This window comes from Populus trichocarpa, chromosome 14 (genome assembly GCF_000002775.5).
Source record: "Populus trichocarpa isolate Nisqually-1 chromosome 14, P.trichocarpa_v4.1, whole genome shotgun sequence".
Lineage (NCBI taxonomy): Eukaryota > Viridiplantae > Streptophyta > Magnoliopsida > Malpighiales > Salicaceae > Populus > Populus trichocarpa.
Window position 1 is genome coordinate 14,107,600 of NC_037298.2, and position 6,025 is coordinate 14,113,624.

At 32.0% G+C, this 6,025-nt stretch overlaps 1 long non-coding RNA gene across 1 annotated transcript; it reads right to left on the reverse strand.

Annotated features, from left to right (window-relative positions):
- Positions 1-2,624: 2,624 nt before the first annotated feature.
- On the reverse strand, positions 2,625-3,572 carry LOC127904309 (uncharacterized). The gene is made up of 3 exons (XR_008057330.1): positions 3,509-3,572; positions 3,024-3,175; positions 2,625-2,884 (listed from the first exon to the last, which is right to left on the reverse strand). It is a non-coding gene; the product is annotated as an uncharacterized LOC127904309 (long non-coding RNA).
- Between the last annotated feature and the right edge of the window lie 2,453 nt (positions 3,573-6,025).

The window sequence follows — 6,025 nt, forward strand, 5'->3', positions numbered from 1 at the left end:
TGGTTCTTTAAACATTAATTTCAATTGTGAATAACACATCATACTCTTTATTTTATCATATTAGTAAACGCTTTCAAATGAGATGGTTCACGACATTCATTACCGGTAATCCTAGTATGAACCCCATTAACCGGAGTTAACCTCATCTTTTACTCTCAGCTATCTAACATGGATATCATTAGCCAAATCTAATCTTCAATGTTTATTCTTGGCTATCCAACATGGATCTCATTATCCAAAGTTAATCTCATTATTCATTCTTGGCTATCCAACATGGATACCATTAGTCGAAGCTACTCTCATAATTCATTCCCGGCTATCCAACATGAATACCATTAGGTGAAGTTAATTTCATCAATGAATCCCAGTTATCCAATATAGATATCATTAGCCAAAACTAATCTCATCATTTAATCTTGGTTATCTAATATGGATATTATTAGCCGAAACTAATCTCATCAATGAATCCCGGTTATCTAATATGAATACGATTAGCTGAAGCTAATCATATCATTTAATCCTGGTTATCCAATATGGATACCAATAGCTGAAGCTACTCACATCGTTTAATCTCAGTTATCCAATATGGATATCATTACCTGAAGCTAATCACATCATTATTCATTGTGTTTCATAAATAATTTTTAATCGATTGAAATCGGGTAGCAACATTATGCATAAATACTTCAAGGATTTAATAATAATTAGTTAAAGGTGGAAACCACCTACCTGCCCCTCCCATAATGTGTCCTCGCCCGATTGAAGATCTGATCTCGGTCACGCCTCCTGATACACAAAATGACTATTACTCAGTATATTTTTATTTAGGTAATGTCAAAGACCATTACCACACATATATCGAAACACGCATACATTCATTTAGAGGGTCTTTCTTTGTTATCCTCTCTTAAGGTGGCTGAAGCCTATGTCATTCCCTTAACAAGCATATTTTTGTGTTCTTCATGTGGCAACATCAAATTCTCATTCATTATCGTGTGATATAAAGTGTTCTACGCATTCCAATTACGAAGTACTACTAAACATGTTCAAAGATCAATTTTTTTTAATAACCTCATTAAGTTCATCACAATGTTGTCAAGTAGTACACAATCAAGTTCAACATGTACATTCTCAAGGATTCTCCCATCTAAATTTTTATATGCCGAAACATGGGTATTAACATTAAGTGTTCATTTCATCAATTTTTACTACATCATTCCAAGTGTTATAACCTTTAATCAACAACAAATTCCAAGTAAAGATTAGAGTTTGATTAGTCCTAGCTAGTTTAGTTCACCCAACTCTAAACACAGTTTGGTGTTTTAATTGTAACTAAAGTTTCAGAACTCTTTTTCGAGCATGGTTTGTCTCTATGGAAAGCTAATACATAGGGCTACAATTTTCATGCAGGACACAATACTTATTTTTTCCATCTACATGTCTAAACTCACTCATTACAGTAGCATAAGAAATTTGTCCAGTACTATGTCAGTTTGGACCCTTACTCAGTGTGTTTCTCATATATGGAGTTATACAACTCCAAATATGTTGAGACTAGCTCTATTTGAAAGATAACATTTATATACACAACTTTTATAGAGACACCAGCTCCAAATTACATCATTGTAAGGCTCAAAATTAACAATTACAGTAGCACCCAAAACATGTCCAGTACTATGTTAGTCTAGACCTTTACTTCGTTTGTTTCTCATATATAGAGTTATAATACTCCAAATAAGTCGAGACTAGTTTCATTTGAAATATAGCATCCATACCTACAACTTTTATATAAATACTAGCTCCAAATTACATTGTTTTAAGGCTCAAAATTAACAATTACAGTAGCACCCAAAATCTGTTTAGTACTATATCGGTCTGGACCTTTACTCAATGTTTTTCTTATATTTGGAGTTATACAACTCCAAATAAGTCAAGACTAGTTCCATCTAAAAGATAACATCCATACCTACAACTATATAGAAACACCACCTTTAAATTACATGAGATATAAATTTGACAATTACACCAAGTGTTTTCATGCATTACAACATCCATTATCTATTCCATGTTCAAAGAAACTCTCATTTTCTACACATTTTCAAGAACCCTAAAATCACAACCAAGGTTGTTAAAATCGCGATTTTGACACGGCACGGAAAATCCAAAACAAACTCGGATCGTAAAAACGGATCGTAAAATCGTAAAATCGTAAGGAATTTTAAAATACATTAACAAAAAATTCATGCTTCAAATAAAAATTCATACATATACTATACAATTAAATTTTTCATAAAATCATTCCATTATTCCATTAATAAAATCAATTCCATCATTACTAGACTTGCATTGCAGTGAAGAAGGTGTGAATATCATAATCATCAGTGATATATTACGTGTGGCTTTGAAAAAGGAAAAAGAAACGAACTCAATTCAAAAATGTATAAACGCCTGAAGCAGAAAAATTCTTTGATTAACAATCATATCTATGAATTCCAGCAAGGTTCATACAACATCTACTCTCCATTATGCTAAACTTCTCAAGAAAAGAAACTTATGACTATATATGAAGGGTTAGCACTACAACTCAAAGAATCTTGCAGATAAAAGAAGATGGAAAGCCTAAAGAATGAACAAGCAGTACAAATAAAAAAGTATATTAGTACTTGATATCAGGATTTTGGACCAATAATCTGTCATGATCTACATAAGTTTGCAGTAACAGTTTCTTATAGGGAGAAGAATCTGATAGCCTTTGTCACAAAGACATTTGCAATGTATCATCAAGCATTCCCCAGTTCTCTTGTCGTCACAGATTCTTCACAACCTGTCACTGCATCACTTTCCATCAAACCGACAGTCCACGTATCAAAATTTTGAATACATCCTAGGAAACAAAATTCATCCCAGAGTTAAGGTCAATACAATAGCTAGGCAGAATGGAACACGTTACAATCTAACTTTGATTTTGATCCAAATTTTCATGGAAGTGAACAAAGTGGAAAATTAAAGATAAATGGTTGTACCTTGATTGCATTAGTGCTCTCTAGTTCAGTGATTTTACCATCTTCTTCATGATTTTCATGCAGTGGCTCTTCGTCTGCAGGCATTATAATTTCATCCCAGTATCCCACCACTGATTGATCTCTGTCATGTTGTTCCTCATTTTCTTCAGCCACTATTATTAAACACCAATTCCAAAATTTTCATTATAATTAGACCCAATTATCTTAGAGAACAATTAAAATTAACCCAAGAATCCAAAAAAGTAAAAAAAAAAAAAAACCCACATATCTACTTCTATAAGTATTTCAGAAACCCATTTTAATACTTCAGTGTGAGCTTACAAGTTACAACCATCAAGCCTTTGACTATTGAAGCAGTAAATAGAGGGACAATGATTTGTTCTTCTCCACGTAAGGATTTCAGGTGGACGATGCAGGGAGTAAAAACGAGACAAAAAAAACCAGAGGCGAGACAGAAAAAACAAAGCTTGGGAATAAATTCTTACCTTATTCTCGCTAGCAAGCAAAACCAGAGGCGCTGAGAGAGTGGAGAGTGAAAAGTGGAGATTGAAGATAATTAAATTCAGAATTTCAGATCTTAAATATTCAGCAGACAATTAGTAAAAGTGGAGAGTAGAGAGTGGGAACAGGGGAAGGGGAAAGGGGGAACTGGGGAAGGGGAAAGGGGAAAGGGAAAGGGTGGAGGCGCTGCAGCTCTTTTATATTTCACGTGAAATCGTGAAATCGGTCCGTGTTTAACGTTTTTTCCGAGTTGAACCGATTTTATGCGAGTTTGACCGGGTTTGACCGATTTTACTGGTTTTCGAGTTTTAAACTCGATTTTGCACGTTTTATATGTTTTGACTCGTAAAATCGTACGATTTTACGAGTCAAAACGCGATTTTGATAACCTTGATCACAACATTGGGGGTTTTTCAATTATCATTTACTAACTATGAAATAAAGGAGGAAAACTAAGGAAGAATACTTTTATCAATAATTTTAAGTTTAAATTGAAGAGTTCTTGCCAATTTGTTCTTCAATTGTTCTTCCTCTTTATCACCCATACTTATTCCTCAAGTTCCTCTCGTCCAACCAAGCTTTCTAATTTCAGCCTAAATGTGTTTCTCTCCTTACAAACATATTTGCAAGCTTCAATCTCACAATTTGGGAAGATTTCTCAAATGATTTTTGAAGATAGGCAAGATATAAGCCTCTTCCTCTCTTTTTAGATGTTGTTCCACGTGAACAGTAGCAAAAAGTATAATTACATTAGGTTTTATGGGTAAATTATTATTATACCCCAACTTACTCCTCATAAATTTTGGTTTATTGCACTGCCATGACATTGTATTTTCATGTTCAGGACCTTCCCGAACTCCGATCGACCTCAAATTTTAACCCAAGGTAAAACAATATGTCTTAAGATCCCACATAAAATTTCAGCCCGATCCAATACTTGGATTGGGAGATACATTCAATATTGTAAAAATGAACAGTTGGAAATTTCACAACAAAAATCTAAATTTTGCATACCATATAATTTACTTAAATCATCTTGGGTCTTAGACTAATTCTTTGGATATTCCTATTCATAATTATCATAAAAATTTTCTCTGAGTTTCTTACCACTTTCAGTTCCATTAGCACAATTGTGTGCGGGGATTATACTAAAATTTGATGTTTCTCGCGCAAAGGGTCATGCATTGATTTATTTGACATTTCCTTCTATTTTACGCATAATATCACCCAATTTATAAAATTTCCTTCAAATTATTATTTTTACCTGGTCAAGGAGTTTTCACGATTTATCATTAACTAATATTTTGTATACTATTTTATTACTTTAGCTTCTTGATTGCCTCGTTTGTTTGCTGGAAAGTAATTTTTTTTTGAAAATGGTTTCCTTGGAAAGTGAATTCTGGGAAAGTAAATTATTTTTCGATGTTTGGTAGTGTCATGAAAAATAAGTTGGAAAACATTTTCTAGTGTTTGGTTATGTTATGAAAAATGAGCTGGAAAATAACTTATTAATGTTTTATTTTTTTTCAAGTTTATTAAAATAATGAGGAACAAATCTTATAAATTAAAAAGTTGAATGAGAATGAAATTGAAAAAAATCTAATTTCATAAATTATCTCAAATAAAATAAATAATAATCAAAATAATGGAGATCAAATCTAGCAAATAAAAAAAATTGAAAGATGATGAAATTAAAATAATAATAATTGCAATTTCATAAATTATTTCAAATAAAATAAGTAACAATCAAAAGAATGAGGACCAAATTTGATAGATAAAAAATTTCAATTAAAAAAATGATAAGAGAAGCAAATAACAATCATAAAAATGAGGACCAAAGTTAATATAAAAATCAAATTAAATCAAATTCTAAGGGATGAAATTAAAAAAAAATTCAAACAAAATATATATATCAATCAAAAGTTTGAGGACCAAATTTGATATAATCAGCAAATAATATGATATTTCTAAAATTTTCACAACTTTTGAAAAGTGTTTTCCGCTCAAAATAAAAGGAAAACACTTTCCTAGAAATCAAGACAAATTTTCCTTTGACTGGAAAGTGTTTTCTGTTGACCAACTTTCCTAATGACAAACAAACACATGAAAATTTGGAAAGTGGTTTCCAAGAAACCACTTTCCTGGCAAACAAATGCCCCCTAAATTTTAAATTAATCTTCTAGAAATGTTCATCCAAATTCATAAGATTTTCTCCCTAATTTATCATTTTTCAATTAATAGTTACCCTATTTAACCTAGATTTATCTATTTTTGACTAGGGGTTTACATTAGGATCAGAGCTGTTCCTGAAAATGCTTTCTTTACTATGTAGAGGCCTTCATAGTTTGGTGCCCACTTGCCATGATCTTCGTTAGGCAATGGGATAACTTTTCTTAACACCAGATCACCTTCTCTGAATGTTCTTGGCCGAACTTTCTTTTCATGTATTTTAGCCATTCTTTTCTGGTACAACTAGTGATGGCAAATTGTTGCTAGTCTTT